Source organism: Gobio gobio (genome assembly GCF_949357685.1).
Source record: "Gobio gobio genome assembly, chromosome: 1".
Classification (NCBI taxonomy): Eukaryota; Metazoa; Chordata; class Actinopteri; order Cypriniformes; family Gobionidae; genus Gobio; species Gobio gobio.
The window spans coordinates 26,368,550-26,395,289 of NC_137097.1; positions in this window are offsets into that span (position 1 = coordinate 26,368,550).

The following is a 26,740-nucleotide window of genomic DNA, read 5'->3' on the forward strand; positions in this document are numbered from 1 at the left end:
AGATAAAGGGAGAACTTCCCAACAAACTAGATCACTCCTTATTTGTTTAAATAGCTTATTATAGTTCGCCTAAAAAAGTCTTGTCGTTTCAGGTGTGATAATGATCACCTAAATCCTTGTTTAGACCAGTGAAATGACACCATCTCGTTTAGTTGTTTAGGCCATATTCCTGCAATCATCATTGATTCTGAGTTATTTTGATTAATTTTGTATCCAGAGATGTCTCCATAATCCTTTAGGCATTGCATTAGTCGAGGTATTGAAGTAAGGGGATGTTTTATAAAGAGCAAGATATCGTCAGCAAAAAGGGAAATTTTATGAACTCTCCCCCACCATCCTCAACCCCCTCAATCTGGACATCCTGTCGTATAGCCTCCGCTAGAGGTTTGATACTGAGAGCAAAGAGAATGGGTGAGAGAGAATCACCCTGTCTTACACCTCTCTCTATGTCAAAAAAGTCAGAGCAGTGTCCGTTAACTCAAATTTTTGATTTGGGATTCTTGTACAACAGCCGAAACCAAGAGGTAAACTTTTCGCCGAAGCCCATTTCATTTAATGTTTGTTCTAGAAATTGCCAATCTACCCGATCAAATGCTTTCTCAGCATCTAAGCTGAGAAACATTGACGTTTGAGTACCCGTTGCCATAAGTGACTGCAGATTTAGTGCTCTCCTTATATTATTTGTCCCTTGGCGACCTGAAATTAACCCTGTCTGGTCTGGTTTTATTAATTTCCTAATGTATTTTTGTACTCTAGTTGCTAAAATCGATGTTAATATTTTATAGTCCACGCACAGGAGGCTAATAGGACGATAACTTGAACACTGCAATGGATCTTTTCCTTCCTTGTCTAGGACTGTGATGATAGCCTCAGACCATGATTCTGGAGGGTTCCCTGAATTTAGCACATAATTATATAACTTACATAATACCGGAGTTAGGTCATCAACAAACACTTTATAATATTCTCCTTCAAACCCGTCTATTCCTGGCGTTTTGTTATTTTTTAATTTAATAATTGTGTCTTTCACCTCTTTTTCTTTAATTGACTCTACTAATGCAGAGGCTTCATCCGCCGACAGCTTGTCTAATTTAAGATTTTTAAAGAAATCATGTATTTTTTCTTCTTTCAATTCCTGATGTTGACCCTTATATAATTGTTCATAATATTTGGCAAAGGTATTTGCTACTGCTTTTGGACCAGTTTCGACATCGTTGGACTGAGGTTGTTTAATTTTAGGAATTGTTTGACTAGCTTGTGCTTTTTTTAATTGAAATGATAGTAACCTGCTAGCCTTGTTTCCCAATTCGTAATATTTTGAATATATATTATCAATAAGCCTAAGGGCACCCTCTGCCTTATAAGTCAGAATCCCATCTAACTTAGCTTTCCACTTTGTTTATGTTCATTTTCTAATCTCTTGATTTCAGTTTCTAATTCTACTTGTTTTTTAAGTCTGTCTTTCTTTAACTTTGATCCTATAGATATTATTTTCCCTCTTATTGTGGCTTTTCCTGCATCCCATAAAATGGTAGGTGAGACCATTCCATTGTTGTTCAAAACAAAATATTCCGTTATTGCTGACCTTATTTCTTCTCTTATATTAACATTTGTCAATAATGAAACATTAATTCTCCAATACTTCATATACGGCTCCAATCACAAATCATTTGTACTGGTCTAATGAAATGGTTATTGGCTCAATAACACAGTTTTTAATTCGGTGTGTGTCCTTTTTGGACACCAAAAAATTATTCAACCGTGAGTAGCTTCCATGCACTTGTGACATAAAGGGGAAGTCTCTCTCTTTTGGATGAAGGTGACGCCAGGCATCTATTAACCCTAATTCCTTTATCATATTTATTAGGCTTTTCGACATTCTGCTTTGAGTTTTTGTAGAAGATGGTAATTTATCTATTCTGTTATTCAGTATGCAATTTAAGTCCCCACCCATTAAAAAAAAAACCTTCCCCATGATCTGCTACCAAATGTGCCAGCTTTTTGAAAATTTTTGGACAATCTTCATTTGGTGCATAGGCATTCAGAAGAGTTAGCTTAAAACCAGCAATCTTTCCTATAACCATAACATAACGACCCTCTATATCCTGGAAAACCTTTTCACAATGAAAGTACACAGACCTACTAAATAGTATAGCTACACCTCTCTTTTTACATTTCCCATAAGAGCTACTGTAAACCTGATCCACCCATTCTCTTTTTAATTTTTGGTGTTCTATTTCTGTGAGGTGGGTTTCTTGAAGTAAGGCTATAGAACACTGCATTTTCTTCAACTGTCCCAGTACCTTTTTTCTTTTAATTGGGTTGTTTATTCCTTTTATGTTGTAGGTAATTAAGTTAAGTAATGCCATCATTGTATTTATACTGAATCATGTAACACTGCCTGAACCTCTCATAAGCATCTGTTAGACAAAAACAAATACAGAAATTTAACCCCAAATGTACAAAGTTAAGCGAAAAGAAATTTGCAACTTGTCTCAGATAGAACAAAACAATAACACTATGAACATTGAACAGAACTTACACATTTCCAGTCAGACACGAAAAATAGACTATAACCATGTCTGACCCCCGGTGATAATGGGACAGAGAGTTGTGACCAAATCCCTCTGTGGAGAAAAGCACCCAATGTGCAACAATGACCAGTATTACACTAGCGTGTAAAAAAGGTCTTAGTGAGTGTGAACCACTCGTGTGAACATCCAGAGTCCATCAGATCTTTTACCTTTTTTTTTTTTTTTAACCCTTTGTGACATATTTACTTTTTATTTTGTATTATGCTATTATTCCTTTCAGTCTATGCATTGTTCATACACACTCAACATTATGTGTACCTTTAGCAGCCCTTGTCTGAACTCAAACTGAAATAGGTTTTAGGTGTTATATACCTCCGACTACTCATCCTCATCTACCTCCTGAATCATAGTCTTCAAGTCAGCTATCGTCAGCATGTTGGTTCTCCTCCTCTTCGCGCTGATGTTCCATCCTCCAGTTAGTTTCTCCTCAATGCACTCTTTCTCCCCGCACTGCACTTCTACCCCCATCTCTCTCAAAGTATCCGTGGCATTTGTCAGCGAGGGAAAGTTTTTTTCTCCCGAGTCCGTCTTGACTTTCAGTCGTGCTGGATACAGGCACTTTGCCTGAATGCCCCTCTGCTTTAGCTGCTTGACGACCGCGTGAACCTTAGCTCGCTTCTTTTGTAGCTCAGGAGAATAATCTTGGTCAAAGAAAATCCTCTTGTCTTGAAACATCACCTTCCCTTGGCTCCATGCTTGCTGCAAAACAATATCTTTTACCGCTGCATCGAGGAATCTCACAATGATTGATCTAGGGGGAGCCGCTGGATCTGTCGGTTTGGACTGAAGTGATCGGTGTGCTCTTTCAATTTTAATGTCCAAATTAGGTGGTAATGTCAGTACTTTAGGAAGCAGGTCTTTCACAAACACAACCGCATCCCCATGTTCACTCTCCTCTGGTATTTGAAATATTGGAAGGTTGTTTCTCCTCAGCCTGTTTTGTAAATCATCACAAACATCTGTGAGTTGTTTTTCGCGTTGAAACAGGTACCGTATCACACGATGCTGCCTTGCCCCCGCCTCTTCCACATTGCTCACTCTCCTCTGCTGGTGGTCCCGGAGCTGCTCCTTAATATCTGTTACAGTCTTTTCCAAGCGTTCAAGGGTCTTTGTTGTTCGTTTATGTCCCTGACTGTTTTCTTCGCGAAGTTTTCTCATTTCTTGTATCAAAGACATTTCCTCCTCACGTGCTACCTGTTCCTCGCGGCTAGTAGCATCTATGCTAGCGCTGTTCGTGCTTGGTGGTTTATTGTCGGTTTCTTTCAAATGTCCTGGTTTTCCTTGTCCTCTCGTTTTCGATGTGGTAGTCATCTTGTTCACTAGCTATTTTCCACCCTGAAAGCTTTATATATCTGCAGTTGTCACTTGTTTTCTAACTTTTTTCTGACGGAGCCTCGTCTCTAACCTGTTGTTCTGACCATGACGTCACCGGAAGTCACCAGGAGACTTTTTAATACAATCCTCTCTCCAAGCTCTGACACTGCCTAAGTTGTGCTGTCTCTCGATGCTGAGAAGGCATTCGACAGGGTCGAGTGGGACTATTTGTTTTTTATTCTAGATAAATTTGGTTTTAGTTCCAATTTTATATCATGGATTCGTTTATTATACTCCTCCCCTGTAGCATCAGTGCACACCAATGCAACACGCTCTAAAGTATTTGCTCTACACCGAGGCACACGCCAGGGTTGCCTTCTTTCGCCACTATTATTTGCCTTGGTTATTGAGCCATTGTAGCCTAGAAATAATATCATACTACTGTTCCGTTGTTCTGTTGAATATTTATTTAATATATAGAAATGGTTTAGCGTTCGTGTCTTCGGAAAAAATCAGTTAGTATCTCAACCGTTTGGCTAATGTATGAGAGGTAACTTAAGTTAGGCTAACTAGCCTTGAGCTCTTATTTATGAAAGTTTGGGGTTTTAATCACATATTATGTGAAGATAAGAGGGCTTTGATAGTTTTGTTAATGTTTTGCTGGCAATTTGTCAATGGATTAATGGAAGTAACGTTAATCTAATTATTTAACCTAAAAGTTTGCAATGTAAGGTTAATCGGTGACGTCACTCACATGGAGCGTGAAAATGGGCTGCAACTATTTCAAACACCTTTTTTCTTTTATCTTTCATGGTTTTCCATCAATTATTGACCACGTATATATCTCCATGCATCTGTAAAACCCCAAAACATAAATTCTGGTCTCTTAAGATATTATATTGTATATCCTGTATATTCTTACTTTTTTCAGCATTTTAAACACGTGCTCTAGATTATTTATTTCTAATAAACCTGACATTGTATGCCACATATTGTTGGCTCTGTGACAAATTGTTTATGTTTCTAGATTCTGATGGATGTGCAGAGAACATCTCTAAGGTACTATGAACCATCTGACTTGTAAGTAAAACCTCAAACATACAAACATTCCTGTGTGTATATGATACAACAAATGTTGATAGTTCTAGTAAATTAAATGGTAAAATGTTCATGTAGTGACTCTGAGAGCAGCTCTGCAGCTGAAGTTCATGTATAGGGAGACAGTAGACACTGAACTCATCGCAAGCGTCACGCACGCTTTAGTTTGAGTAGTAGTAGTCGAAACTGCAGCGCTCATTCACACAGACATGGCAGAACATAAAGACTTCAGATTTCATTAGCAGTTTTTTTTAGCTTTAATATTCACAGGCACTAGTCTGTATCTGATTCATTGTCCAGCCCTACTTTTAATTTATTCATTCAAAAATTGCCAAATTCGGTGGCGTTCCGCTTTATACAGTAAATTGTGACTGGATTCTGTGGTTTCATGCATGTTTTTGCATCGCGTCAATCATATGACTCTACGTGGTATTTGCAGTATTAAAGAGATTTAGTTTTGAGAGTTATTTATTGTTGTGTTATAAATTTGTTACCATTAGTATAAGAAGGGTATGAATGACTAAAAGACTAAATTTCAGTCCAGCAGAATAATCTGCACACTTTACCACAGAGGCCAAATGAGCATTTTGAATGTAAGAACCTCACGTTATATTTATAACAATCCTTGTTGATATTTTAATTGTATTTCAGGGCAGTTTGTGAAGACAGATAAGAGATGTTGTGACAACCTGGACAGAAGTCGGTTCCAGATCCACCGTCCACACCAGATTTCTCTCTCATATGGATTGCTGTCTGCTGTCATATTATATGTTCTTTGCAGAATTAGGTGCATGCAGATATTACTCAGGAACATGACTAAACTTTGTTTGCTATAATACATCTATTTAGTGCACCAGTGTGAAACATACTTCCCCCCACATTTGCTGTTTATCTATTTTGTCATAGTATTCTTTCAGTGGTTAAGGGGATTTCACATGACGGGCGTCAACGTTAGTAAATGTAATGATCTCTATGAAATGAAGCGTCAGATTTCTGGTGTTGTGCCGAAATCTGACCCACCAAATCATGTGACCCTAGTTGGCTGTTACAACTAAACCCATCCCTAATCCTAACCTTATAACTAGGGTCACAGAATTCAGCACTATAACAGAATGAATCAGCATTGAATGAATGGTTTACTTACTAACTCACTCATTAAGACAGCCCCTTGCTGCCACCTACTGGCATAACAATGTAGTCTGCTATGAAAGCGCTGAAAAACAACTAAAACACAGACCTCAAAATCAAGTATGCCAATATTATATTATTTATTGAACAATAATAGCCATTATAAACTTTACATATGTAATGTATATGAATTAATAAGTTATAAATTGTATTTTAATTATTAAAACAAGTGCAATAAAATAATTTGTAACTAGTTAATATGAGAAAATTTACATTTTACAGATGGAATGCAGTTTTTTTTCTGTTATAGCATCTGTGCACAGAAATTTCTTGGATTTTTCTATTTGTTAATGTTTTTATATTTAAATTTGCCAGTCATTGCATGATTTGCATGTGCTGTACTTTATTTGTACCATTTTGTTTTATTGGCGTAGTTTTATTTTTCTGTTTAGAATTTTCTCTTATCATTAATGAGGGCGCTAATTGTAGTCTTTGAAAAAAATCTACATCTACAGGTCCTTGAAAATACTGGAATTTAATTATACATTATCTCTACAAACAATGACAAAGGTGTTATCATTTAACACTTCTTTTGTTGTTGTTCCAAACTTGTATGACTTTGTTAGACCTTAAAATTAATGTTTCTGACCTTATTCACCATTCACTTTCTTTGGTTCAAAAAAAGTGAATGGTGAATAAGGAACATTATGCTCATCTGCTGACTAAGGTTAACATTAACACCTCCCTTTGTTCAACAGAGGAAAGAAAGTCATACAGGTTTACATTGGAATAACGCAAGAATGAGTAAATTACATTTTTCTTTTTTGGGAACGACCTCTATCATATTTCTTTTTATATTGTGTGAATAAATACAATGAGTGACTACATTTGTGTATAGTATAAATTATTAGTACTACATAAGTTAAAGGTCCCCTTCTTCACGATTCCATTGTTCAAACTTTACACTGCATGAAAAGTGGGATTTTCGTCAGTATGTGACACTGTAGATTGCCGTGAAACTTCAGGTTTACGACTGTGCACGGCAATTTGCAGGCAACACCGAAAACTGCCGTAAATTGTGGTAAATTGACGTGGGCCTTGCTTGGCAGTTGTCCCCCCATGACCCCCCCTCCCCTTAATTCTAGGGGAGGCTTTATCATGTAAATGAAGATGCTGTGAGCTACACAAATGCAAATCAGAGTAGCAGCAGGGGGAGTTTTATCTAGGTTCTGAATTTTTTTGACTAAAACAAGTTTAAAGTTTAAGTTAAAATGTTATCTTAAATTTAAGTAAAATGTACTCGTTTTAGTACACATTACTAAATTTTTAGGGCAACCAGTTTGCTCCAATTTTTTAAGTAGATTCAACTTGTCCGGGCTCACAGTGTAGATTAATTACTCTGTATGTCATTAGCGATAACCAATGTTATGTAAAAAAAATAAAAAAATACAGGACAGCAGTTCATGTCTTCAACCTTTAGAGAGGTTATGTGATGCAACAAGACAATGAACCAAAGCACACAAATAAATCAAGTAAAGCATACAGTTTACATACCAACATTAATTTTTCCACCCTGCACTGAATGATTTTTTAAATGGCTATTAATCATAAATGTGAAAAGTACAAGTTTGTGTGTTTATAGTTAAGTCAGATTGTGTTTTTCTGTAATTGTCATTTAAATTGAGCTCACACCACATTTTATGAATTATCAATGCAGATTTTCAATAGGTGGTTTCCTGGTTTAAATTATGCCAAGAGTAGGCCTTAATCTAGTTAATCGTGAGTTAAAAAATTGTTGCCTGGAACAAAGATTAAGCACAGATTACTAACACCTGGACTATGAGTCCTGAACTAAAATAAACTGGATTCATTTACAGTTTTATCTAATTGCTTACACACAATTTCTGAAAATATGGCTCCATTTCTTGTAACTCTACACACAAAACATCAGACATCTCTTGCAAAAGCAACACTTTGTGCAAAACTATTTTAACTATTTCCAAAAATGTTGTTTTTGCATATATCTAACTACACAATGCACAACTGGGTGGCATTTATAGTGAATCGAAAGTTATCCAGGGATAATGTCATGATGTAGTGTGTGTGTGTGTGTGTGTGTGTGTGTGTGTGTGTGTGTCCGTGACTCTTTAGCTCTGCACGCCTGCATGAGCTCGGGTGTTTTCGAAAAGAATCGGTACAGCGTTATAAATATGATCAAACTAAAGACTCTACAGAGATATGACGGATGCAACACTACTCTATAGGTACTCAAGATTAACATGGAATTTACAGTTGAACTGAAATCAACTGAACTGAATCAACACTGAAGTCACTTGAGCTGAATATTGACACTATATTGGCTTGTTAGAGCCGGTTTACAGCAGAATTTGTTTTGAACTTGTTACTGAAGCTGCTATGAAACAATATATTTTGTTGTATGCATATTCTTTCTTTCTCAAACCTTAGTTTTGATTTCTAAGTGATCAATTTATGTATAAGTGTTTTCACACATGATCATTGGCTGTATGGGTCCTCAGTAAATGAATGTGGCATTTAAATGGCAAAAGTTATTCTTGTCTCTATAACTTATGGCTTCCTAAAGACACGTTTATGGGTAAATAAAATATTAATAATATAAATAAAATGAATATCAAAACATATTTTAAATATAATGAAGTCATTTTATTATAGCACTCATCAGATGTTCCTGGAAACAAAACAGAGACAGAACAGTATAAACAAACTATACAACAAACTAAACACCAAATTACAAAAACATTATTATGTGAAAGTGAATAAAGTTGTGTGTGTTTTCAGTTATAAATATGTGCTGTGTAAATTAGCCTATACTTTTAGAAATTATATATAGCCTAACTTTAAAAAACAAACAATAACCCATATAGATAAATTATAATAATTGTATAATATTAAGCATTTACTTAATATACATTGTAACATTAGGCTACTTTACTCTAGCACAGTAGTCAGTTAAGCAATTAATTAATATCTTATATTAATATGTATGTAGCCTAGGCTACATCTAAAGGTAAGTCTGCTTTAAAAAAAAAAATATTACGCTTCGACATGTACAGAATGTGCGCGTTAAGAAACACGTTCAAATGTGTCTTCTTAACATGTTAAACAGTGTTGCCAACTCTCGCGAGACAAATAAGCAACAGCAGCTTCAAAAACAAGCCCAAAACAAGCCCAATATTATTAAATTATTTATTATCATCAATATTATGTATAATAAATATTTTTTTTATCAATAAATGGGCCTGCAACATATTACACTCAAACCTTTCGGAGTTTGAAAAGCAAAAACAGATGTTATTTTACAAAAAATATCAAATTGCAATAAGGACACTCAATATCCTCCGATCAGCTGTGAACAGAAGAGGTTTGGAGATGGAAAAAGAGAAAAAGTGACAAGAAGGCCAATTATGGTAACCCATAGTCGGAGTAAGTGCACACATATTATGGGCAGTAAGTAGTGAACACACACTGCAAAACCTTGTAAAAGATAAGCCCTACATCTCAATGTGCATATACTATCTGCCCTAAATAGTATTGAAATTGACTAATGACACATACTATTTATTACTATACGTTTGATATTATGCACACTGGGACACAGACAAGCACTAAGGGAGCGCTGCAATATAGCCACATATTTATAATAAAATAAATTCGAACCATAGGCTACCTACTGTTATTATTAGTAGGCCTATAGCTACTTGTTTTTTTAATAATAGCCTGTAATTTTAAATACATTACAAAATATTTTTTTTTATTAAATTAGGTGCTCCCTGTTTCCTCTCCATCTCTGTACATCTCTGCTGGTGGCATGGTTTGTAAAAATGTATACGTCTATTTAAGTCTACTATCATTACGTGCATTTATAACGTCACATGCCTGCACGTTGAACGCGATTTCTCTTCAATGAGGGGGAGAAGGAGGCGGGATGTATGAGGACGGATTACTACAGCACTTGTATCGTTGCACTGAATGGCTATAGCTGTGAGAAGACAGTGTCAGGCAATGTTTTGGACAAAACAGTGACCATAAATGTAAATTAACGAAGTTGCTTATATTTTCCTAACAAGCAACCACATTTTTTTAAATAAGCCCAAAAAACCGCAACCCGCGACTCGTGATTTTTGAACGCGACTTGCCAAAAAAAGAAGCCCAAAGTCGCGTGTTATACGCGGACTTGGCAACTATGATGTTAAAACTGTGCGTGAAGCGGAAAACAGGGCGTGTTGAAGGTTGAAACGATCATAAGTCACGCGTTTCGTATAAAGAGATTTGGCCCCGGGCGCGTTCCATATCAGAGCCCTAGTCCAATGAGGTGCGAGGTCGAGGTCATGGCCATGACGCGTAGAAGACGAGCTTTAAACTTTTTTTTATGTTTATTGCTGCTTTCCTTTTTCGTGATCAACAATGACAGGACACCGTCTTCAACTCAATCTCTGCATGGACGCGACGAACTTTTTGGACTCATTTTCAGGAGGCTGTCTTCGTCTTCATAACTCTGAGGCAAACTGCAGCCGCTATGAACCACAGCATGGGTAATGTAACGTTACGATTTAAAGAATATGCTTTTATTCAGCTGTATAAGGAAATGGATGCGTTAATAGATCCGAGCTTAAAACTGCACATTTTGTTTACACAGACTATCCTCGCCTCATAACGAAGCCGTGAGCTCTTATCTGCTTGGAGAGATTTCCGCGAGTCCAGATTTAACCGCTGATCATGACGAAATTGTGTGTAAGTAACTTCTAATGTGTTTCTCATTCCTTGTTTAATTTTACCGTGACAGTTTTTATTAATACCAGTCTCATGTAATTGTTTTCCAGCTGCCTGTAAGACGTATTATGAATCGACACGCCGGAGCTTCAGATACAAACAACCTGAACTTACATCGCAGGCGGAAACTGCGAAGTTTAGCTCGGAGTCGATCAAGAAGAAAAAGGGTAAGATTTATTATATTAGATCCGTTTTTTGTCAATGTGAGTATTTTTCAGGTTGCTTATTGTCTTTATGGATTGTATTACAGTTGCTGGAAGCAAGAGTGTGCTGGATGAGGTGGACGTTTGGAAGTCCGCGACCATTGAACTCATGTCTGACGAGGAAGACGGCATTGTTGACGGGGTGTCTGGATGGATTGTGCGGCCACCGCCCTCTCGCAGCCTGGAGCACGCCGAACTTTACATTACGAGACATTACTGCTGCACTGTACATAGTTGTGTGTTTAACAATAAAGCTCTTTCTTTGAGTAAACCGCTGTGTTTTATAAATGAAGCCCTTTCTTTGAATGAACAGCTGTATGCTTATAAATGAAGCCCCTTGTTTGAATAAACGGCACGGTCCGTATAATTTTCCCATATATTCCTTGATGGTATGAATACTTCATAGCACAATAACATTAATATGAAACAAATTATTACAACATAAATTATATATTTATTATTATTATTATTGGGGTTTACATTTATAATGAGCCAGGGGGACCAATAATGATTGGTTTGCAGTGATCTGCCAACCAATCACGAGGGATTTTTCTTTTTTAAATGTAGTGGCTTCAGCCAATAGTGAGTGAGTAAATTCAAGTCTGGCCGTTGACTCTCTGGTTTCGCTGCTATTCATATGCAAATTAGAGGCGTCGCACCTCCGCGCGGTCTCTCAGCGGGGGGCTCTCCACCTACGTCATGGTTCGTTTACGACAATTTGTGGCACAGACGAACGCGACGTTCGCTGCCTCTAAATTGTCGAAAACTGCCGAAAATTAGGGAGATTTCCAGGAGTATACAGGCGTTTATGGGGTCGAAAATCCCACTTTTCATGCAGTGTTAGTTAGTGTGTAATGTTGCTGTTAGAGCATAAATAATACCTGTAAAATTATAAAGCTCAAAGTTCAATGCCAAGCGAGATATTTTATTTAACAGAAGTTCCCTTTCAAAGCCTACAGCGAACGGCTGGCTTGGACTACATCCTGGTACTTCCTTCTTTAATTACGTCAGTAGAGCAGTAGAACAGACTAACCTCCGCCCACAAAGAAACGCGAAAAAGGGGGTGCGGTCTTGTTGCTGTCCCACGTGGAGAAGAGGACGGTCGCGTGGAGAAAAGGAACTGTTGCGTTGAGTGTGTTTATCGCCATGTCATCGAGACGCTGTTATTTTCATCCAGGAGTCAAATCACCTTTGTTTGGCTTTCCCAGGGACGCTGTAGAGATTATTGAACGCATACATCTCTCCGTTAAGAGGCGTGGCCTTTCCAACGTGCGCTAAACTGCTGTCAAATTACAACACAGGAACCGCTTTCACGTGCGCTAAGCTGTGGTCGAATCACAGCACAGGAACCGCTTGCACAATCAGAACTCGTTACGTGTTTCTGAAGGAGGGACTTCATAGCACAAGGAAATCACCAGCCGTTTTTAGGACAGTGGAAACAGCAGTACACAGATAAGTAAATTGTGTGAAAAATACTGTGTTTTTTTACACGCGAAACATGAACACATGTTATATTGCACACTGTAAACACAATCAAAGCTTCAAAAAAACACGAAGAACGGGACCTTTAATGTAGTTTTATAAAATGGGCAACAACCAGAGGTCAGCCCTACAGGTAAGGTGAAATGTAAAAAGTGTTAGTAATGAGCTGAATATTCAAATGTACAGAAATATTGTAACCTGTGACTAGCCTATGACGAATTATAAAGAGATCTATAAATACCACGTAATCTATTTATCTTACTGTAATATTGTTTTATATTAAAGTCATTTTTCAAAGATAACAGTAAAAAAAAACCATTTTGATTGTGAAATGAAGAACAGTTTGGACGTAGCAAGTACGTTTCTGCAATGTTGAAAGGATACGTGGTAACGTGATAAAACCGTTATAAATACGTTTCTGCAACGTTGTGAAAAAACGTATTTATAACGTGAAAAAAACTTGACATCTGACATATTAAATACGTAGGATAAAAACGTTATCACAACCTTTTCACAACGTGAAAAAAAAGTGCTGTGTTTGCTGCATTTAGTACTACTACCATGGCAATTGTTTTATTTAGCTAAATGTTGAAAGGGTTACAGAAGGAAAAATCCACTTTTTTTTGTAGATGATAGTCTACAATAACTTTATGAATCGGCGAGAATAGTTTTTGTGCGCAAAAACCCTAAATAATGAGTTTTTTAGATTGATTAAAAGTCAACTATATTGATATAGTGATGACGATTTCAAAACACGGCATCATGAAGCTTCGAAGCGTTATGAATCAGTGAGCCGAATCATGATTCGGATCGCGTGTTAAACCAAACTGCTGGCGATCCAAACTGCTGATTTGACTCACTGATTCATAACGCTTCGAAGCTTCATTATTCCGTGTTTTGAAATCCATCCATCCATCCATCTTCTTCCGCTTATCCGGGGCCGGGTCGCGGGGGCAGCAGTCTAAGCAGAGATGCCCAGACTTCCCTCTCCCTAGACACTTCCTCTAGCTCTTCTGGGGGGACACCGAGGCGTTCCAAGGCCAGCCGGGAGACATAGTCCCTCCAGCGTGTCCTTGGTCTTCCCCGGGGCCTCCTCCCGGTTGGACATGCCCGAAACACCTTCCCGGGAAGGCGTTCAGGAGGCATCCGGAACAGATGCCCGAGCCACCTCAGCTGTCCCCTCTCGATGTGGAGGAGCAGCGGCTCTACTCCGAGTTCCTCCCGAGTGACTGAGCTTCTCACTCTATCTCTAAGGGAGCGCCCAGCCACCCTGCGGAGAAAGCTCATTTCGGCAGCCTGTATCCGGGATCTTGTCCTTTCGGTCATGACCCAAAGCTCATGACCATAGGTGAGAGTAGGAACGTAGTTTGACCGGTAAATCGAGAGCTTCGCCTTACGGCTTAGCTCTTTCTTCACCACGACAGACCGGTACATCGACCGCATTACTGCAGAAGCTGCACCGATCCGTCTGTCAATCTCCCGTTCCATCCTCCCCTCACTCGTGAACAAGACCCCTAGATACTTGAACTCCTCCACTTGAGGCAGGAACTCTCCACCAACCTGAAGTGGGCAAGCCACCCTTTTCCGACTGAGGACCATGGCCTCGGATTTGGAGGTGCTGATCCCCATCCCAGCCGCTTCACACTCGGCTGCAAACCGTCCCAGTGCATGCTGAAGGTCCTGGTTAGAAGGGGCCAACACGACAACGTCATCCGCAAAGAGCAGAGATGAAACCGTGTGGTCCCCAAACCTGACACCCTCCGGCCCTTGGCTGCGCCTAGAAATTCTGTCCATAAAAATTATGAACAGAACCGGCGACAAAGGGCAGCCCTGCCGGAGTCCAACATGCACCGGGAACAAGTCTGACTTACTGCCGGCAATGCGGACCAAACTCCTGCTTCGGTCATACAGGGACCGGACAGCCCTCAGCAAAGGACCCCGGACCCCATATTCCCCCAGCACCCTCCACAGGACGCCGCGAGGGACACAGTCGAATGCCTTCTCCAAATCCACAAAACAAATGTGGACTGGTTGGGCAAACTCCCATGAACCCTCCAGCACCCTGTAGAGGGTATAGAGCTGGTCCAGTGTTCCACGACCAGAACGAAAACCACACTGTTCCTCCTGAATCCGAGGTTCAACTATCGGCCGAATTCTCCTCTCCAGTACCCTGGCATAGACTTTCCCGGGGAGGCTGAGAAGTGTGATCCCCCTATAGTTGGAACACACCCTCCGGTCCCCCTTTTTAAAAAGAGGAACCACCACCCCGGTCTGCCATCCCAGAGGCACTGTCCCCGACCGCCACGCGATGCTGCAGAGGCGTGTCAGCCAAGACAGCCCCACAACATCCAGAGACTTGAGGTACTCAGGGCGGATCTCATCCACCCCCGGTGCCTTGCCACCGAGGAGTTTCTTGACCACCTCGGTGACTTCAGCTTGGGTGATGGACGAGTCCTCCTCTGAGCCCCCAGCCTCTGCTTCCTCAATGGAAGACGTGACGGCGGGATTGAGGAGATCCTCAAAGTATTCCTTCCACCGTCCGACAACATCCCCAGTTGAGGTCAACAGCCGCCCATCGCCTCTGTAAACAGTGTTGGTAGGGCACTGCTTCCCCCTCCTGAGGCGCCGGACGGTTTGCCAGAATCTCTTCGAGGCCAGCCGATTTTTCCTTTTCCATGGCCTCACCGAACTCCTCCCAGGCCCGAGTTTTTGCCTCCACAACCACCCGGGCTGCAGTCCGTTTAGCCTGCCGGTACCTGTCAGCTGCCTCAGGAGTCCCACAAGCCAGCCAGGCACGATAGGACTCCTTCTTCAGCTTGACGGCATCCCTTACTTCCGGTGTCCACCACCGGGTTCGGGGATTGCCGCCTCGACAGGCACCGGAGACCTTGCGTCCACAGCTCCGAGCAGCCGCTTTGACAATGGAGGTGGAGAACATGGTCCACTCGGACTCAATATCTCCAGCCTCCCTCGGGATCCGGTCGAAGCTCTGCCGGAGGCAGGAGTTGAAGATCTCTCTGACAGGAGACTCGGCCAAACGTTCCCAGCAGACCCTCACAGTACGTTTGGGTCTACCGAGTCTATCCAGCTTCCTCCCCCGCCATCGGATCCAACTAGTGTTGTTTTCGTCAACGAAAAGTATGACTAAATATCTTCGTCAACGAACCTTTATAACGTGACGAAAACGAGACGAGACGCAACGTAAATGCTGGTCATGTGACGATGACGAATAAAAACGAGACTAAATGTGGTTCACAAAATAAAAACTATGCTAAAATGTCTCTTCATTTTCGTTGACGAAAATGAGACGAGACGAAAAGTCGTGTTTTTATTTTGCAGTATTTCTGTGCGTCTCATTCAGGGGCTGCATCAGGTCTCACTGCGCAGACGCAGGTGACATCACTCTCTTCAAACCCCACTCGCGCGGCGTCTCCGGTGAGTGAACGGGTCCTATGGCCGGCCAGTCGGGGTTCGTAAGCCCTATTCGGACGGTAATTGTTTGTCCTACGGTCGTAAGGTGTCTTCATCATTTATAGGGGCTAGTCAGTGATTTTATTGTCGTCTTAATGCAGAATATCAGTGTTTTTCTCCCACCACCCGTGTAAAAATCTCCGGCCGAATTACCTAACTTACTGTTTTTTGTGGCCACAAAAATCACAGGAAAAAACACCACAAACCTTAAGAGACATCTCAATGTTTTTATTTATTTTATTTAAATGTATGTGTGTGTACTTGTTTAGTTGGTAAAATAAATATGTTGTAACTTCAAATCAGAGCGTCTTCCGTGTCTGGAATGGATGTATTCTTGAGTCTAAGGTAACAATAATATAATAAGATAACCTTGTTTGAAATGGGTTTGGCTAAAAGAAGATTTTGGTTTTGTCTATAATACGTACTTATACTACATTGACTGGGTTAAATAGAATTGCATTACTAAAAAGAGACTAAAATACAATTTGCATTGACTAAAACTTGACTAAAATGTCATCAGTTTTCGTCGACTAAAACTAGACGAAAATAGTCATAGATAATTCTGACTAAAATAAGACTAAAATGCTCAGACTTTTAGTCGACTAAAACTTGACTAGACTAAAAAGAGTATGACTATGACTAAAACTAATAAAAACTAAAATTACAGCTTGACACAAAGACTAGACTAAAACTAAAATGAAAACAGGCCGCCAAAAACAACACTAGATCCAACTCACCACCAGGTGGTGATCAGTTGACAGCTCCGCCCCTCTCTTCACCCGAGTGTCCAAGACATACGGCCGCAGGTCAGATGAAACGACCACGAAGTCGAACATTGACCTACGACCTAGGGTGTCCTGGTGCCATGTGCACTGATGGACACCCTTATGCTTGAACATGGTGTTCGTTATGGACAAACTGTAACTAGCACAGAAGTCCAATAACTGAACACCACTCGGGTTCAGATCAGGGGGGCCGTTCCTCCCAATCACGCCCCTCCAGGTTTCACTGTCATTGCCCACGTGGGCGTTGAAGTCCCCCAGTAGAACGACGGAGTCCCCAGTCGGAGCACTCTCCAGCACCCCTCCCAGGGACACCAAGAAGGTCGGGTACTCTGCACTGCTGTTTGGCCCGTAGGCACACACAACAGTGAGAGACCTATCCCCGAGCCGAAGCCGCAGGGAAACGACCCTCTCCAACATCGAATCATGATTCGGATCGCGTGTTAAACCAAACTGCTGGCGATCCAAACTGCTGATTTGACTCACTGATTCATAACGCTTCGAAGCTTCATGATTCCGTGTTTTGAAATCGTCATCACTATATAAGTCGTTATTTAGGGGTTTTTTTGCGCACAAAAACTATTCACGCCGATTCATAAAGTTATTGTAGAACCACTATAGTGAGATGGACTTTGTAACAACGTCTTAAGTACCTTTTAAGGGTCTTGAGAGTGAACCGTGCATTTTGCCAGTGGAGGCCTTTCAGAGCCATTATATTTCAACTAAAATATCTTCATTTGTGTTCCGAAGATCAACGGAGGTCTTACGGGTGTCGAACGACATGAGGGTAAGTAATTAATGACAGAATTTTAATTTTTGGGTGAACTAACCCTTTAAATGTGAAAGTAAAATAAAAGCAGATCGATGGAAAGAACTTAACAATTATTGTTACATGTTTGCTAAAGAAATAAACCAATTAAAAGCCATTTGTGTGGTGTATAAATAATGTTGAGCGTCTTCTTATCAAACCCGCCGCACCAGCAGTGATCAACCTCTCCTCTAGTATTTTGCTTAGGAACTAATGTGGTCGGAACCAAAGTTTACAACACTGCGTTCTCTGGAATCCTCTCAAGCGGAGCACTACTACATTCCCTATTGCTGCGTCCCAATTCACCTACTTATACTACGTCCTAAAAGTATGTACTCTTTTTGTGAAGAAAAAGTACATACTTTTGAGTGTGTAGCAGAAGAGTATGCAAGCTTTGGGACATACTACTTCGTCATCTTTAACGGACTCTGTTACGTGTGTCCCGTCACCGTTTAAACTGCTCTGTCAATCATCGTCACAGTTAAAATCCCCCACTTTAAATTTAATTTCCTACCGTATCGGAGAGAAATGTAGTCGCTCGTTGATCTGCCATTCGTGGGTCTTTAGACTCCTCTCATGTGTTTGCAAAGTTAATGGCCAAACGTATCATTACAAATGTTCTCAATGCTGCTGCAGGTGAAATATAATGTGGATAATATTGAATAAATATCTTTTCGTCAGGTTAAATACTGATAATTGCTCACTCAAACCACTTTATCTAATCCTCTCTACTTAACCGTTAGACTCGAGAACCGTCATGTTTGTAGTTTTTTTAACACTTTTTATCCGCGTTTGTAGTTCTAAACGAATCCTCGTCCAATATCAGCCGTTAGAGTGCGCATCGATCTGCACTACGGATTCTGACCGGAAATAGTAAACCATCCGGGAATCTTTGGAATACTCTTTTCAACATACTACGATTTGGGACATACTAATTCTTTTTTCGAATACTATTTTGTACGGATAGTATGCGAATTGGGACACAGCGATTGGTTGCCGCCGAAACGCGTCATAGCTCATTACCATAAAGTTGACCTGATTTCAACTCTCCTCGATGCCCACATCGTCCAAGACGCGCCGCTCTCGCCGGAGCTCACCGTCGGGCTCCCATTGAAAATGAATGACTTCCGGCCACTTTAACACTACACAGTAACACTACTAATCTGCGTCCTGTTCCCTCGTCCTCTAATGCCCCTCCCTCTTTTTCTGTGGGTCTATGGAATCGGCTTTGTACACCAAAGCGAGAGCTGGAACTATTTTTTCATCCCCCATTACTAGCAGCGAACTATATTAACGTTAACATTAGTGACGTGCCGTTATGCTAGTATTAATTTTGTTCAGATGTTAGGACACTGCATGTTACAATTGTAAACTGAAACTGTGAACCTTTAAAGCAGGGTCGAAAAATATATATCCTATGGTATGTTTATAACACCTTACATTTTATACATTTAATTTAACTAAAGAATCCTGCAAGCACTTTCGCAATATATCTTATCGCAACCCCTGTATCGTGATATGTATCGTATCGCCAGATTCTTGCCGATACACAGCCCTACTTAACTATATAGTTTACTCTATTCTTCTCCCAGTTCACCGGTCACTTACTTTCATGTATTTCGTGAGACGTGGATCAGTTACGTGTTGTAAATCCGACAGATCCGATTTTCTGAGGCGCAAACTAACATGGCGGCGCCCATCGCACAGTATAGATCAACTAACACACATTCACTCACACGTATTTGAAAATCAGAATATCAGATAGTTCATGGCATAGTTAACAAGTTTGTGAATATTTTGATTAAAAAAGAAAAACCGATACAGCTGAGCTGTCATACAGCGCTATTGTGGCAGCTGTGTGTCATGTGAGAAGCATGACGTGTCGCCATGGAAACAAGGCGAAGGGTTCTAAAATATTTAGCCAGAGAATATGGTCATATTTCAAAATAAAGCTGAACCTTGAAGCTGGTTTGTAGCATACCAAGAATACAGACTACTTTGCTGTTATTATTACTGTAGTGTAGCTGTTATTTAGTGTTAAATTAGGCCTAATAGGTTTTACTGTGAATTTGTTTAGTAAATTGTGTTTTGTATCTATTTATATATTTAAGTATAAACTTTTAATAAATTGTTCCATTTAAATATGTTTTCTTTCAATAAAAAGCCATTCTTTAATGTCATCCACCATTGTTTTGTGGCTCTTTTTTATTTTTTAAGAATCGTTTAGGCACCGGTACCCTTTTAAAAGTATCGGTTTGGCACTGGTATCGTAAAAAACCCAAACGATACCCAACCCTACTAATGTGTGGATGATTAAGGGATACGATTGAAATGTGTCTTTTCAAAAAAATTATGTAGTTTTCCCAGCAAAGTCCAGTCAATCTTCACTGATAGTTTAGATTACAGCAACTATGCTGTGTCAAAAGGGCAAACTAGAAATCCTCACCAAAACAAATATATTACATATATATTACATATTTGTGATAATCTCGTGATTAATCACAATTTAATCGCACATTTTTATCAGTTCTAAATGTACCTTAAATTAATACTTTTAAAATGTTTAATACCCTAATCAACATGGGTATAGACAAATATGCATGCTTTATACAAATGTATGTTCTATCATGCCCTGTGCATGTTTGTGATTATGTAAGATGCAAATGCACCAGGGTTCAATAGAATCAAGTTGACCAGCGCTGCGGGGAAAACCAGGAACTATCGCACTCGGACTTGGTCTGCAGCAAACGTGCTCAGTGTAAAAAGTTAAACAGAAAAAAATGGTAGCTTATGTAGGCTACGTAATGGCTTTAAAAAAAAAATAATAATAATAATGATAATGTTAACCCTTTTCTTTCCCCATTTCTGTTTGCGGCTGAATCCTTTACATCTATAGCTGCTCTCAATTTCTCCAACTACAGGTTAGGCCTCGGGTCAAACAGAAAATGCACACTGCATTAATTGCGCGTTAATAAAATTAGTGCCGTTAAATTTACTTTGCGTTAATGCGTTATTAACGCGTTAATTTTTACAGCCCTTATACATACAAATATATATATAATTTTTTACAATCCTAAGATACGTGATCATAAAATATATGGGGTGTATGTTAGCCTGGATGCCAGCCGAATTTAGCCCCGCCCACAACATTTGAGCTTGGGCAGTTCGGTCTGGACTTGATCCGTAGAGGAGTAATTTTGCCCGAACAGAAACTGTTCTGACCAATGAAATTGTCAGGGCGGGCTTTAAACGATGATGGACAGATGATAAACAGTAACGTAATCATCCACGTCATCAAAGGCGCTTGGGTTGAATTTGTTCTAATCCTAAACGGAGAACTTGTTCGTATATGCATTCACCTTTACTATTTCTCTCAGAAATGATGATCGTGTTGGTAAGTACTCCGTGTGTCCTTAAATTCTTTTTTCACAAGACCGGCAAAGATTGTTTACACTCATCTTTTTCTTCTAACGTTACTTATTCCAGGGTGCGTGCAGAGGGTTGCCAAAGTTTTACAACAAAACCCGCCCAATTACTACTCAAATTAGTAGCGGGGGGTTCTCCGGAAAAATGGCATTTGGGGGGTAAAATATGTGTTATTTTATGGGCTGCCTGCAAAAATTCGCATTCCTGGGTCTGTATGTCACATAATTGGGGTCGCTTCAACCCCTTGGACATGGAAAACAACCCACGGACTTGGCAACACAGTGCAGTTGAGTTCTGTTGACATTTGACAACTAACGTTATGCGTCACTCCGTTGCTGTGATTGGTTGTAGGTCTATCCAATTGAGGTCTTTCCTGGTTTGGTTGAAACACGCCCCATAATCACAGCCCAACGGAGCAGTATCAGACTCATATTCTGACTAGAATTGAGTATGACGACGTCAGGCCTATACCTATACACTTTTATGGCAGAAAAACAAAAGGAAGAAGAAGAAATCAGTACAAACACAGTATGGTGTAGAGGGCTGCATTGGGATTGAGTCCCACCGGGTCCCGCGGGACCCAACGTAAATCTCGCGGGAGCGGGCGGTTTGAATTTTGCTGCGGGCGGGAATGGGCGGCTAAAAAAACACAGCGGGAATCGGCGGGATAGGGAGGTTGCCTAACGACATGATGGAGAAGATGTCAATAGATGATGTAGAAAAGAACCTCAAACGATGTATTTACAGCACAAAAGCTAAGCAAGGAAAGTCTGACATTTGGAGAAGTTTCTCAATTGTTTTGGTAGGCAAAATCATGCGGTATAACGTTATATGTATCCACATATTGCGCAGCTGGCAAATACATAGCTACTTGATCATACCTCACCAAAAACGCTCAGCACTCCCTGCAGGTCAAGTTGACTGTTTGGTGTTTTTGACAAACAATACATAGAAGTTTAGTGAGTGGAAATGGATTGTTTCTAAATGTCCGTTTGCTATTTTGTGTTCACATTACGTTCTGTTGAAGTATGTTTTCTCAGGTTTCCTTTCAGTCGGTCACGTTCGACGTACGTCGGAACTGACCGACGAATTGGTATCTGTTTTTTGTTTCTCAATCTGTTTTTCTGTTTTGCAAAGCAGTCTATTTTGATGTGCAAAGTTTTTGATAAAAACGAAATTATATTTGAATGTATTTGTCTTTTTTTTTTACATGCAGGCCAGGGAAACGAAACAAACAACCCCATGAATCTCTTTAATAATATCAATACAAATACATGTTTTTTTTCCCTGCGGGACGGGAGAAGACACAAAATCAATGCATCTCTATTATTGTGTGGGAATAAATTCTCAGAGTTTTGCGGGTGCGGGCGGGAGTGGACATACATATTGCGGGAGCGGGCGGGAGTGTAACACATACGTTGCGGGAGCGGGCGGTAATGGTCAGAAATTCGGCGGGTGCGGGCGGGAGCGGGATGAAGAAAACAGTCCCGCGCAGGGCTCTAGTATGGTGCTTGGACCCCTAAAAATAACAAGCGTTGTGTACATACCAAACACAAAGTGGAGGGTGAATTCAGTTTGTTTTCTGCAGCAATGGAGAGTGAGCCTGCAATAATGTACTGAGAGCATAGAGAAAGACACAAATCACTGCTTCTGCTGGAATATGTAAGTTGTGTTATAAAAGACACAACACTTAATTGTATGATTGTTTCTTACGATTAGAGATCCCCAGTAAGGAATACCACTAAAGACAAAGATGGATTCTGCATGAATTGTGGACACGATTCCCAACAGGAGAATCAACAGGCCAATCATTATCTGGACAGCCTGTGAGGGCAAGAGAGGTTTTATAAAGCAAGTAAAACAGCAGCTGTAGTTATGAACTTGTGCTTGTACTACAAAAAATATCCCAAATGATTTACAGATTAGCAAAATCTGTCCATTACTTTTTTGATAGTCTGCATTTCCTAAAACATTTTCTGTGACTGATAGACTATACATGTTTATGATTTTACTCTGTAAATGATGAACCTGATCTTATATCGCTGTCTTTCCTGCATTGTCACCAAGGCATAAAGGTCACATTCTTCAATAAAAATGTGTATGCTTTATTCATGTGTGTACCACATTTTTTTATTCTTGTACTTTGCTTACCTCACACTGACATACACACATTAAAAATATACAATTATTTGGGTTTATGATCAATTTCTCACCCCAAGTGGTTTTGGTTGTCCTTTCAGAAATGGCTGAAGTCCATGAAGAGGTGAAACTCCTGCTGGCTGTTGTCCATAAACAGGCACAGGAGCATTTGTCCCAGTTCCAGCTGCTATTGTTTGTGTTGGTGGTTGAAACTGGATGACAACCGTTGAAGAATTCACAGGTATGACAGTGTGAGACATTCTTGATTCTGAATCTGAAATTGACCTGTAAAAAATCATAGTAAATCAAGATTAGATATGTTTATAAAATATATTTTCTATGTTAACAAACATTCCCATTTATTTATTAAAATATTATATATTCATTACATTTATTATTATAAAAGTGCTGTAAATGTTATGAATGCAGTCGTAAATAGTAGTTATTACCATTGGTTAAATTATTGTCATGAACTAGAATAACTCTATTAGACCTTGAAAACAGAGAATATGCTATATAACAAACTGACCCACATCATTCACATTTAAGGCTTTTAGAAGATGCTCTTTTCCAAAGACACTAACTAAAGTGCCATACCAACCAATATAGAGGAAATTCAATAATTAATACAATTAATAAATATATAAATAAAATGCAGACATAACGCAAAGATAGGCATCTGTATAATGATAGTCAGATAGTCAGTGTAAGTATATAATTTGTTGTTTTACCGGTAAAAAGTCTCCTCTTCAGTTGGTTCACTGCACTTTGCTCTGTAGTTCAGTTCACTCTTCTGAGATGAGCTGGTGTAAGTATGATGTCATAAGAGGAACTGCTGATACGTTTTACAGAATGAACGAGAAGCAGGAAGCAGCTGGAGCTCAGGTGGTAAGGAGCCGTCCCTTTAATAAGATAATAAAACCATAAAAGACAATAATTAACTGAAGTCATAAATGTGTTTATGTTGTACTTCATAGCAAGTAATCTGGATTGAACTTGCATATTAGCATTATTACCTCGTCTGTTGCAGCTCTTGTGTCACTGCACAGTGTCTGTTCATTCTCTAACTGTTTATATTCAGAGCGTTTGACACTTGATCAGCTGGACCGTTGGTTTGGGCCTGTGGCGTGGAGCCTTCACTTTTGATTGTAAATGTGCTTGTGGCAAGCAGCAAGGCTGAGGGACCGTGAGAACAGGGAAAGGCCGGTCGTGAGCAGTTGTGTAACGAAGTAACGAATTACAAATACTCTCGTTACTGTAATTGACTAGTTTTTCCTCAGGAATTGTATTTTATTAAGGCCCTTTCACACCGGACGTGTAACGAAAAAGCGAAGCGGAAAAAGCAAATATTTCGTGTGCGAATAGTTCGCATCAAAACCATTCACATCAGCCGCGACGCGAGTTTGCGACGTTTCAGAGCTCCAACTTTCCAAAACATTCGCAGCGACAGCTGAGAAAACACGGACATGTAATCATTCAGTGGAGACAAGCTTTTCATTTTCTTTAAAAGAAAAGAAAATGACCGAAAAGAAGGTTTTGGGTGCACCCAGTCTTAAAGAACAGAGAGTCTGAAGGGGAGTATGCTAATCTTGTACAGGAGCTAAAACTTTACCATGGCCGGTTCCGCACTTACTTTCACATGTCCGTGGGACAATTTGTGGAGCTCGAGAGAGACAGTAGCACCGCATCTGACGAGACACACACACACACACACTTCAGGAACCAATCGATCCAGAGCAGCTGTTTCAAGCTGTGCTTCTAGTTGAGTCACAATGTAAACATTTAAGTGCCACAGTCGTACTGACGGAAACACATTCACTTCCCATAGTCGCGGACACAATTAGGTTAGAAAAAAATCAACGTATTGATTATAATATCATAATCTGTAGCCTATAGTGGGCAAACAGCTGCATCTGTACAGCTGTAACAACTACAGCTGTAATCTCATGAGAAATGCCATACCTGGCAAATGTTAATGTTGATTGAATGGATAGTGACATCAACTGGACATTTCGTCACCTTTGTTTCCTTGTATGTGATTGGTTTAAGCCTTTTCTATCGCTGCGAGTGTTAAAAAAAAATCGACATCGAAACGAAAAAAATAAACATAGTTTTTTCGTCGCAGCACATTCGCGTTCGGTGTGGAAGCTCTCATTACACAAACAGCTGATCAAAAAATAAAACCATCGCACTAATTATTTGCGCGTCAAAATCGCGTCCAGTGTGAAAGGACCTTTAAGCAGTTTAAAAACAGTGTACTTTTACTTGAGTACATTTTAAGTGCTGTATTGGTACTTTTACTGCGCTATTTTCCCTAAACCTGCCATCGCTACATTATGTTTCTTTTTTTCCTGTCAACGTGATTGGCTAAGACGAATAATCAGTCCTGTGACTTCATGCGTCACGCGTGTGACTCCCGTCAATCAACCATGATGGTGACCAGCCTAGAGAGAGGCGCGCGTGCACTTTATGAGGGGGTTATTGCTGGTTACTGTATGATGACTGAAATCGTGAAATTGCCTTAAACATTTACTAAAAATAAACGGCAGAATATTACATCAAATACACGCACAAATGGTACGTATTCTGTTAGCGCTGCACGAGCTCGCGGTGCCATCTGCTGGAAACACTTACTTTAGCTTGATTGTTTGCCAGGCTTCAAAGTGCATAGGTATTAACCGATCATCACTGCTAGATTTTTGTCCCTTACATCGATTTCGCTCAGCATGTAAACGCATTAACCTGCTTTCTGTCAGCGTATTGAAGAGCATATTTTAATGTAATGTGTACTCCATAGCAAATAACTTCAATAAAACATTAGATTTATATTTAAATCAGGTTTTTTTTTTTTTATTGCAAGCAAAAATAATCAGTGGTGAAAATTGTTACTCGATTCTGATTTCTGAAGTGTATTCTTTTTACAGAGAAAACATCCATTGAAATTAAAGCAGTACAGTGAATGCGTCTTGAAAACAAAGAACTCTGCTTTTTTAACGTAAAATTGTTAATGTACAACGCTTTGCAACCTTTTTTAATTAACCGCAAGAAAATCTCTACAGAATAGTTGTCATGAATGTTATCAGATTATTGGTTGCTTTCTCAAATATTACATGGCTGTATTTTTAGTCAAATAGCTATCAGTCAAAAATAATACTTGGAGAAATATTGAAATACTGTTGGTGATCTCATATTTTTTTGTTCTTACTGAGAATCATCCATAAAAGAGTAAGCTACATTTTTAATTTGCAGGGTATAAGGTGGAATAACATTAATAGCATAATACTCTTGAGTACGGTGAAGCATTACTGCCACATACATATTATTTTTTCCACTCAATTATTTCGTAATAACGAGATTTAAGTTGTTAAAACTTCATATATTTTCTCCTAATAAGGACGTGTTTTATAGTGATGTGTACAAAAATATGCCTGTATCCACACTAGAGAATTGTTTTAGCCCATGTGCCTTTGTCACACTTCCTTGTTT